Genomic DNA, 11,239 nt, shown 5'->3' with positions numbered 1-11,239 from the left:
TCCCTAGATCATGCTCTAGAAATTTCATCTTGATTGGATTAAGTTTTATACTTGTCGAATTATGACGTCATAATGGAGGCACCTATGACATCATCATTAGCATTTGTTATTCCACATGGAGAGTTCTTTACAATGAGCCATGTCTCAATTTTTTTCTGTACAGCGCTTTCGGAGATATCGAGGTGCAGTTTTTTCGGATTTTTCCAAGATGGCGGCTGAACCACGTGATTGATGATGTCATAATTATCATTAAAAATTTATACAGGTGGAGTGGGACCTACGTTGAAAATTTCCTGTCAATCGAACCAATGGTTGCAGAGAAAATCATATATATTCTGTGCACACAAACAAACAAACAAACAGACAGACAAACAAACGGACTGCGAGTGTAACTAGGGGCTGCGCTGTGATCGGCGGAGATAATGATCAATCCTCAAATCCGAATCCAGATTTTGATTATATGCTTTAATTATTTCATGAGAGTAGATCATGTTCCCAAGGCAAGGCATGTTTGAAAAGGCTGAAACAAAATGGCGGCTTAAGAACCCAGTGATGTGACAGTGGGTTGAACAAGATGGCGAACCGCCATTTTGTTAAGGCTTTTTGGGGTTTTTGGTTATGAGCATTTTTTTGTTTTTTTTGGGGGGGTGGGGGATTTTGGGGGATTTAACAAACCCAAAGGCTCAGTTTTCATTCATGAATGAATCAGGAATCATGACTCATGAATGAATTTCATGAGTTATTTCCCTTGGTGTTCCGTTAGTATGCATGCAAAGTTTGGGGCCGCTTGGTTTCATGGTTTTGGATACAGAGGAGACTGACGCGCATGCACACACTCACACACACACATACATACACACCCACACACACACACACACACACATGATGTGCAGGGGACAGTCTAAAGATGAGGACATCAACCCCCTCACTGTGCCTCATCCCATCACCATCAAACCTTTCGTCCTCCTCATTCTTCCCTTTCTTGTAACTCTTCTGTAATCTCTGACACACTATCAACTGCTCTTCCTACCTCCCCCACTCATCCTTCATCTGACCCTACCCCTCCCCTCCCCTGTCCTGCACCCGATGCTCCCCCTCTCTCCTCATTAACGGTATGGACCTCAAACATCCGGGGCCTTTGCTCAAACCTGATTGATCTCTCCATTCAGGTTGCTTCTGACAATCCAGACTTGATCTGCTTAACAGAAACTTTCCTCCTTCAAGATGTCTCTAATTCCTTAATATCTCTTCCTGGTTACTCCCTCCTCCGGTATGATAGACCTGAGCCTCGTCCTGGTGGTGGGGTGGCTATCTTTATCAAAAACTCTCTTCCTCACTCTCCTTGCAATGCCCTCTCTCCACCCCCACCCCCAGGAGTACCTCTGGCTATGGCTTCCTCTCCACTCCCACCTTGTGTTCATATGTGTTCTGTACCGTCCTCCAAACAGTGATGACTCCATTTACATTTCGCTGTCAGACAACATGGAACAACTTCTATCAACTCATGCAAACTCTCTCTTCCTCATATGTGGCGACTTCAACTGTCATCATGCCAGCTGGCTGGGTGTGGATTCCTCTCTCACCAGCCGTGGCACCTCAGCAAAGGACTTCTGCGACTCATTGGGACTGACACAATCTGTCAATTTCCCGACCCGGATCTCAGTCAATGGAGCATCTTCTCTTCTAGACTTGGTTATGACAAACTTCCCTCCGAATGTCTGCTGCTCTTCTTCTGTTCCAATTGATTCTTCTGATCATGTGCTTGTTAAAGTGGACATCTTTCTGGCCATTCTCAGAGAGCCTCCTCAGCGCCGACGAGTCTGGCATTTCACTCAGGCTGACTGGCACGGTCTGCAAGCAGCCATCAATCATCTGGACTAGTCTCCCATCTCTACTGCCTCTGACATCAATTCTTCCTGGGAATTCTTCCAAAGCAAACGGCTCTCTCTCATGCACAGATTTATCCCATCTCGTCTTCAGTTGTCTTACCCTTCCTCCCGTCCATGGTACACTGAATCTTGTGGTGAGGCAGTTGCCCTGAAACAACTTGCCTTTGCCTCTTGGAAGGCAAATCCAACTGAAGGCAATCTCAGTTCCTTCCACCAAGCTCGGAACAAGTGTGTGTCTACCCTCAGGAGTGCCAGGAAGCACTATCTCTCCACTCTCAGGATTGAACTCTCAAACCTGTCTCCTTCCTCCAAATCCTGGTGGCTTCTGGTCAAATCCGTTTCTGGTGTTTGTTCCCCCTCCATCCCCTCCCTTACCTCAAATGGCTACACAGTTGACACCGCACGTGACAAAGCCGAATGCCTCAATTCTGTGTTTGCCTCAAAATCTTGTGTCCCAAACCCACCTTTCCCAGTCGAACCCAACTGCTCCTGGACTCTGTGTCCTTCTCTCCTGACAAGCTGAAGAAGTTTTTGTCAAACCTTGACTCTGATTCTGCAACTGGACCAGATGGCATCAGCCCACGGGTCCTAAAATCCTGCTCTGCCGCTCTATCTCACCCTCTCTCTATTCTTTTCACCCCCTCTTTTGCTCAAGGTCATCTGCCAGCATCTTTGAAATCAGCAAACATTACTGCTTTACACAAAAAAGGTGCAAAAACAGATCCTTGCAACTACAGACCAATCAGCCTGCTCCCAATTCTCAGCAAAGTCATGGAATCCATCATTGCTTCGGATATCAAATCCTTCCTCTTCTCCAATGGCTTGATCTCTGATCATCAATTTGGATTCAGACCAGGTAATTCTACTCTGGACATGTTGCTTCTGCTGTCTCAACAATAGATGGAGGTCCTCAATGCCAAACAGGAAATCAGAGCTGTCTCCCTTGACATATCACGTGCCGTCGATACAGTTTGGCACCCAGCTCTGCTCACCAAACTCTCCTCCTATGGTATCCATGGAAATCTCCACTGATGCTTGTGGACTTCGTCTCTGGTCGTAGGCAACATGTGGCCCTGGATGGATTTCTCTCATCTCCCCCTGCCTGTTCTGGCTGGAGTTCCCCAAGGTAGTGTTCTCGGCCCTGTGCTATTTCTGGTGTTCATCAATGATCTCTCCGACTCTCTGGAAAATCCTCTCTATCTCTTTGCTGATTACTCCACTATCTGCCGCTCCATTCCTCATCCCTCAGATCTGCAGTCTGCAGCCTCCTCACTCCCTGCAGACTTGGACAAAATCACAGACTGGTCAAACAACCAAACGACTGTGTTTTAAACTTCTCCCACCTCCCCCAAGCCCTCCCCCTCCCAAATTTCTCTCGATGTCCCTGCTCTCAAATGTTGTGTTTGTGTCCTTCCCCCTCTCTCCCCATCTTGTCTACCGCTCACATTATATTGTGTTTTATGTGTCGGTTCGACCTTTTGTTTGATTAATGTTAGCTCTTTCATGAGCCTCGATCTTGTATACAACAAAAAGAAAAAAAAGAAAAAAAGAGCCTTTTGCCTGCATGGGAAAAAAAGGAACCATGCTCGTGGCGTGAGCGGCTTCAGCATGTTTTTTATTATACTGTTGTGGTGCTATGCACACACAACTCGTTTGCCAAGAAGGTAGGCCACCACGCGTTGAACAAAACCAAACACTTTATTCAATGCTCGCATGTAAGCACTGGGCGGGCTCGACTTTCGAGCCCGCGTATATGTCCCGAGGCCACGCCTTGCCCTCGGGCGTGGCCGGTCGGCCGAAAGGCGGGGCATGTATTCCAGTTCAACCCTGCGCTTCATGACGCCTTTGCTCCGGGCGTGGCCCGAGCCGTGCTTCCATGTCCGGTCGCTCGCGTCACCCACTGGTGCGCGGAATTATGACCCGCTGGCGTTGTGTCCGCCACACGCGCCCCCCCAGAATTCCCGCGCACCTGAAGGGTGAGCTTGTGGGGAGGCTGGATGACCCGGCCGAAACGCCCCCTGGCGATGTGTGCAGGGCTGGGGGGTGGCGGGGGTGGGGGGTGCCGGGGGTCTGCCCGCCGGGGGGCGGCCTCGACGCGGAGGCAGAGCTGCTTGCGGGGGGTGGTCGAGGTCGAGGTGGGCTGGCTTGAGGCGGACCACGGAGATACGATCTGGAGTACCGCCGATGTCCACGGTGAAGTGCTTGTCCCCGGTCTCCAGCACGCGGAAGGGCCCGTCGTACGGGGGCCGCAGCGGTGCCCGGTGGGCATCGTGCCGGACAAAAACGTACTCCGCCGTGCGAAGGTCCGGGGCGACGTGTGAGGACGGGCAACCGTGGTGTGCCGTCGGCACCGGGGCGAACCTCCTGGCGGTCTCCTGAAGGGTGGAGCGCTGCTGCGTCGCGGACCAAGGTGCCGTGGAGTCGGGGATGAATTCGCCCGGTACCCGCAGCGGTTGTCCGAAGACCAGCTCCACCGAGGACGTGCGCAAGTCGTCCTTGGGCGCCGTCCTGGGGCCCAGCAGGACCCAGGGGAGCCTGTCGGCCCAGCTGCCGTCGCGGAGGCTGGCCCGAAGCGCGGCCTTCATCGAGCGATGGAAGCGCTCGCACAGGCCGTTGGCCTGGGGGTGGTAGGCCGTGGTGCGGTGCAGCTTGATGCCGAGCCCTTGCGCCACCGCTCCCCAGAGCTCCGAGGTGAACTGGGGGCCGCGGTCAGACGAAATGTCCGAGGGGGCGCCGAACCGGGCAACCCAAGTGGCGATGAAGGCTTGCGCGACATCAGCCGCAGCCGTCGTCGCCAATGGCACGGCCTCCGGCCACTGGGTGGTGCGGTCCACCATGGTGAGGAGGTGGGTGAAATCCCGCGAGGGGGGCAGAGATCCCACCAAGTCGACGTGTACATGGTCGAACCGATGTTCGGGCACCGTAAACGGGGCCAACGGGGCCTGGTTGTGGCGGTGGACCTTTGCGTGCTGGCACGCGAGGCACATTCTGGCCCAGTCGCGGACGTTCTTCCGGAGGCCATGCCAGACGAACTTTGCCGCGACAAGCTTCTGGGAGGCCTTCGTGCCCAGGTGGGACAGGCCGTGGATGGCGTCAAAAACCGGGCGCTGCCAGCCAGCGGGCACGATGGGGCGAGGCCGGCCGAGGGAGACGTCGCACAAGAGGGCAGTGCCCACGATGTCGAACGTTACCTCGGTGACGCGGAGGCCCGTGACGGCGGTCCGAAAGGCCTGGGCGTCGGGGTCAGCGGTCTGGTCCGCCGCCATCCGGGCATAGTCGATCCCGAGGTGGACCGCGTGTGCGACAGACCGGGAAAGGCAATCTGCCACCGGGTTGTCCTTAACTGCGATGTGTCGGATGTCCGTCGTGTATTCGGACACGGCAGAGAGGTGACGTTGCTGCCGGGCCGACCACGGCTCGGCGACCTTGGCCATCGCGAAAACAAGGGCCTTGTGATCGACGAAGGCCGTGAACGGGCGGCCCTCGAGAAGATGGCGGAAATGTCGGACCGCCAGATGGAGCCCGAGAAGCTCGCGGTCGAAGGTGCTGTACCGGCGTTCGTGTGGGCGGAGCTGCCGGCTAAAAAACGCCAGCGGCTGCCAAGCACCATTCACCCACTGTTCGTGCACCGTGCCCACCGCGTAGTCCGACGCGTCGGTGGTGAGGGCGATTGGTGCATCGGGCGCCGGGTGTGCCAGCATGGTGGTGTTGGCCAAGGCCAGCTTCGCGCCCGCAAACGCCGCGTCCATCTGCTCCGTCCAGACGATATCACCTTTGCCCGGCTTCCCCGGGAGGGCCTCGTGCAGGGGGCGCAGGAGCTGGGCGACGCGGGGCACGAAGCGGTGATAAATATTCACCATGCCCAGGAATTCCTGGAGCCCCTTGATCGTGCGGGGGTGCAGGAAACGCCTGACCGCCACCACCTTGGCTGGTAAAGGGATGGCCCCGTGCCTGGTGATGCGGTGCCCCAGGAAGTCGATGGCGGTGACGCCGAACCGGCACTTCACGGGGTTGATTATCAGGCCATGCTGGCCCAGGCGTTTGAAGAGCGTGCGGAGATGGAGCAGGTGCTCCTCCCGGGATGCGCTCACGACTAGGATGTCGTCCAGGTAGACATAGACGAAGGACAAGTCGCGCAAGACGCTGTCCATGAGCCGCTGGAACGCCTGGGCCACATTTTTCAACCCAAAAGGCATCCGCAAGAACTTGAAGAGGCCGAAAGGTGTTATAACGGCCGTCTTCGGTATGTCTTCCGGTTTTACGGGGACCTGGTGGTAGCCCCGGATGAGGTCCACCTTGGAAAAAATGGTCGTTTTCGCCAACCGGGCGGAAAAGTCCTGAATGTGCGGGACCGGGTAGCGGTCGGGGGTTGGTGGCGTCGTTGAGCCGGCGGTAGTCACCGCACGGCCGCCATCCGCCGCCGGGCTTGGGCACAATGTGCAGCGGTGAGGCCCATGAGCTGTTGGAGCGCCGGACGATGCCCAGCCGCTCCAGCGTGGCGAAAACCGCTTTCGCAACGGCGAGCTTCGTTGGGTCGAGGCGGCGCACTCGGGCGTAGACCGGTGGTCTGACGGTGGGAATATGGTGTTCCACCCCGTGTTTGACGGCCACCACTGAAAAGGTGGGCCGCGTGAGTGCCGGGAAACTGGCGAGGAGGCGGGTAGACTCGTCCGCTGCCGGAAGCGTACAGACCAACCTCGCCGGGACGGAACCGCTCAGCAGGCCGCTTGGTAAGCCGCTCGGTGAGCCGCTCAGCGAGCAAGCGAGCGAGCTGAAGGTTTCGGCCTGGATGAGGCGTCTGCGCTTTGCGTCCACCAACAGCCCATTCGCACAAAAGAAATCCGCACCGAGCAGGGCCATTGGCACGCTGGCGGTGACGAAAGACCATTGGAAGCGCTGTCCCCCGAACCGCAGCAAGAGACAACGCTTCCCGAATGTGCGGATGGGAGTTCTGTTGGCGGCGAGCAAGGCGGGGCCCCGGCCCGCGGCTTGCTTGTCGGACGCGGAGGCAGGGAGGACGCTTACCTGTGCTCCAGTGTCACACAGAAATCGATGACCAGACGAGGTGTCTGTGATGAAAAGGAGGCTGCCGGAATGGCCGACGCTCATGGCCGCGAGTGAGCGCCGGCGTGCTCGTTTCCCGACCCGTCAAAAGAGCACGGCGGGCGGCACGCCCTGGCCTTGCGGCCGAACCTGGCATTATAATAGCACCAGGTTTGCCCCGGTGGTGGCTGCCGCGTCGGTGGTGGGCGGGGCGTCGCAGCGGCCGCGAGGGGATCCGGGGGCGCTGAAGCCTCCGCACCGGGATCCACTATGGCAGCGCTATACGTCGGCCGCGTGTCGCAGGCCGCGAAAAATTTGTCCGCCTCTCTGGCCAGGGCGCGGGGTTCCGTTATGGCCGAACCGGCCAGCGCGAGCCGCACCTGTGCAGGTAGCTGGCAGAGGAAAAGCACTCGGAAAAGGAAATCCGTGCGTTTGTCTCCAAGAAGGGACAACATATCGTCCATCCGAATGGACGGTCATGTGTCGCCGAGGGCGGGAAGGTCAAGGAGGCGGTCGGTGCGGTCGGCCTCCGTGAGCCCGAACGTGGTGAGGAGAAGTCGTTTGAGCGACGCTTACTTGTGGGTGCCCGGCGGGTGCTGAAAGAAGGACACGACGTGGGCGGCAGTGCCGGGCCCAAGGGCGGCAACCACGTGAAAGTACATGGTGTCGTCCGCTGTGATGCCCCGGAGCTGGAATTGGGCCTCGGCCTGCACAAACCAAACGTCGGCCTGTGCTTCCCAGAACTCCGGGAGTTTGATGGCGACAGCGTTGGTAGCCATGGCGCGTTCAGGGGTCAGCTACGGCTGAACCAGTCGGGGTCACCAGTGTGGTGCTATGCACACACAACTCGTTTGCCAAGAAGGTAGGCCACCACGCGTTGAACAAAACCAAACACTTTATTCAATGCTCGCACGTAAGCACTGGGCGGGCTCGACTTTCGAACCCGTGTATATGTCCCGGGGCCACGCTTTGCCCTCGGGCGTGGCCGGTCGGCCGAAAGGTGGGGCATGTATTCCAGTTCAACCCTGCGCCTCATGACGCCTTTGCTCCAGGTGTGGCCCGAGCCGTGCTTCCATGTCCGGTCGCTCGCGTCACCCACTGGTGCGCGGAATTATGACCCGCTGGTGTTGTGTCCGCCACACTGTATTGTTACGTTTGTGAGGGTGTCCGGGGTGTGAGTGCGACACCCGCTGAGTACAATTTGCACTCGGCTTTCGGAATTCAAATTTTCATGATCACTTCCCTGCCTCAGAGGGAGGATCGATTGTAGTACCAGGGTGTCCAAATTTTTAGTCGATTGGTGTGCGGAAATGCAACATCACGTTTTCCAAAAAAAATTAAAGTTTTTTTTTCTGAGGTAAATTTAGCGCGCGCGGAGAAGCTACTCGTCACATAATGGCGGACGTGTACGAAATAGCGGAGCATGTAGCAAAGCACAAGGAAGCGGGTCGGGGGTAGAGTTTTATGAGAGTAGGATTGGAACCTCCCCTGTCCCGAGCGTCAGAACCCCCTCCCCCACAATGTCGGAGCCAGGGACGCAGGGAGCAGATCCGATGGCTTTCCAGGCCATGATAATAAATTTTATGGGTGAAATAAAGGGACAAACTAAGGGATTGAATGACAAATTTAAGGAATAATAGGGATGATGAAGAGAATGAATGATGGAATGGCTGCCCAAAATAAAAAATAAAAGCCAAAACTGAAGAAATGGGACTCCAAAGAGAACAAAACAATGAATTGGGGGCACAGGAGGGAAAACGTTTGTTGGAAGAGACCCCGGAAGAGGCGATGAGAGCCTGAGGCTCCTGAGGCAAAAATTGTATTTTTGTTTTTTGATTAATCAATTAATTGATTAATTACTTGATTATTATCGATTTATTAATCACTTATTTATTTCCTTTCTCATCTGTGCAATATCTCAGGCACCTTTTGAGCTAGGAAGCTGATATTTGGACAATGACCCAGTGATTTGGTTATAAAGGGTATTTTTGATTTAATGATTAATCAAATTAATCGATTAATTATTTATTGATTAATCAATTAATCAGTTATTTATTTATTTTTTGGTTAACTCATTCAATTAATTTTCTAAAAGTTACAGCTTCGGGGGAAACACTGGTGGTTTAGGTATGCTATTGGCCAATTGATTAAGAAATGATTTATTTCATGATTACCATTTATTTATTTAATTAAGCAATTAATCAATCAATTATTGTACATCTCTCCCTCCCAATACTATCTCCATGTGCTGCATGGCGGCATTGCAGGGCGCCTCGCCGCAGCAATGTCACACGCTTGGAGGATATGTTATTTATTTGTCATGGGGGCAGTGTACTTTGAATGTATCTGTACTTGTTTCACATTTTGTTGTGTTATAGCCTGAATTTGTAATGGATTAAAATTACATTTTTTGTCACCGATCTACACAAATTACCCCATAATGACAAAGTGAAAACATGTTTTTCGAATTTTTTACAAATATATTGAAAATGAAATACAGAAATATCTAATTTACATAAGTATTCAGCCTCCTGTGACAATACTTCATAGAAGCGCCTTTAGCAGTGATTACAGCTTCGAGTCTTCTTTGGTATGTTTGTATCAGCTTTGCATATCTGGATTTGGGGAGATTCTCAATTTTTCCTTGCAGATTTCCACAAGCGCTGTTAATTTGAATGTGGAGAATTGGTGAACAGCAATCTTCAAGTGTTTCCCCAGATTCTCAATGGGATTAAAGTCTGGGATTTGGCTGGGCCATTCAAGGACTTTCACGTTTTTGTTCTGAAGCCATTCCAGTGTTACTTTGGCTGTATGCTAGGGGTCATTGTCCTGTTGGAATGTAAATCTTCACCACCGTCTAAGGACGTTTGCAATGAAGCAGGTTCTCTTCAAGGATTTGCTAGTATTTGGCTCACATTCATTGTTCCCTCTGTCCTTACAAGACTCACAGTTCCTGCCTCTGAAAAGCATCCTCATCGCATGATGCTACCACCACCATGCTGCACTTTAGGAAGGGTGTTAGATGTGTGATGAGCTGTGCTCGGTTTGAGCTGTGCTGTGCTGATGACCCGGATCTCAGTCAACGGAGCATCTTCTCTTCTGGACTTGGTTATGACGAACTTCCCTGAAAATGTCTGCTGCTCTTCTTCTGCTCCAATCGGCTCATCTGATCATGTGCTTGTTAAAGTGGACATCTCTCTGACCATTCTCAGAGAGCCCTCCTCAGCATCGACGAGTCTGACATTTCACTCAGGCCAACTGGCGCGGTCTTCAAGCAGCCATCAATCATCTGGACTGGTCTCCCATCTCTACCACCTCTGACATCAACTCATCCTGGGAATTCTTCCAAAGTAAATTGCTCTCTCTCATGCACAGATTTATCCCATCTCGTCTTCAGTTGTCATACCCTTCCTCCTGTCCATGGTACACGGAATCTTGTGGTGAGGCTGATGCCCAGAAACAACTTGCTTTTGTCTCCTGGAAAGCAAATCCAACGGAAGGAAACCTCATTTTCTTTCACAAAGCCCGAAACAAGTGTGTGTCCACCCTCAGGAGAGCCAGGAAACAATATCTCTCCGTTCTCAAGACCGAAATCTCTTATCTGTCTCCCTCTTCCAAATCCTGGTGGCGTCTGGTCAAATCTGTTTCTGGTGTTTGTTCCCCCTCCATCCCCTCCCTCACCTCAAACGGCTACACGGCTGACTCCGCATGTGAAAAAGTTGAATGCCTCAACTCTGTGTTTGCCTCTAAATCTTGTGTCCCAAACCCATCCCTCTCTGTACCCACCGTACCCAGTCATACCCAGCTGCTCCTGGACTCTGTGTCCTTTCCTCCTGACAAGGTGGAAAAGTTTCTGTCAACTCTCAACTCTGATTCTGCAACTGGACCTGACGGCATCAGCCCACGGGTCCTAAAATCCTGTACTTCTGCTCTTTCACTCCCTCTCTCTGTTCTCTTCACCCTCTCGTTTGCTCAAGGTCATCTGCCATCTGCTTGGAAATCAGCCAACATCACCGCTTTGCACAAAAAACGTGCAAAAACAGATCCTTGCAACTATAGACCAATCAGCCTTCTCCCAATTATCAGCAAAGTCATGGAATCCATCATTGCTTCGGATGTGAAATCTTTCCTCTTCTCCAATGGTTTGATCTCTGATCATCAATTTGGTTTCAGATCTGGTCACTACGCTGGACATGCTGCTTCTGCTTTCTCAACAATGGATGGAGGTCCTCAATGCCAACAGGAAATTAGAGCTGTCTCCCTTGACATATCACGTGCCTTCGATACGGTCTGGCACCCCGCTCTGC

This window comes from Myxine glutinosa, chromosome 2 (assembly GCF_964187855.1).
Source record: "Myxine glutinosa chromosome 2, kmMyxGlut1.1, whole genome shotgun sequence".
NCBI lineage: Eukaryota > Metazoa > Chordata > Myxini > Myxiniformes > Myxinidae > Myxine > Myxine glutinosa.
The sequence above is the reverse complement of the archived record's forward strand: the minus strand, read 5'-3'. Positions refer to the sequence as shown.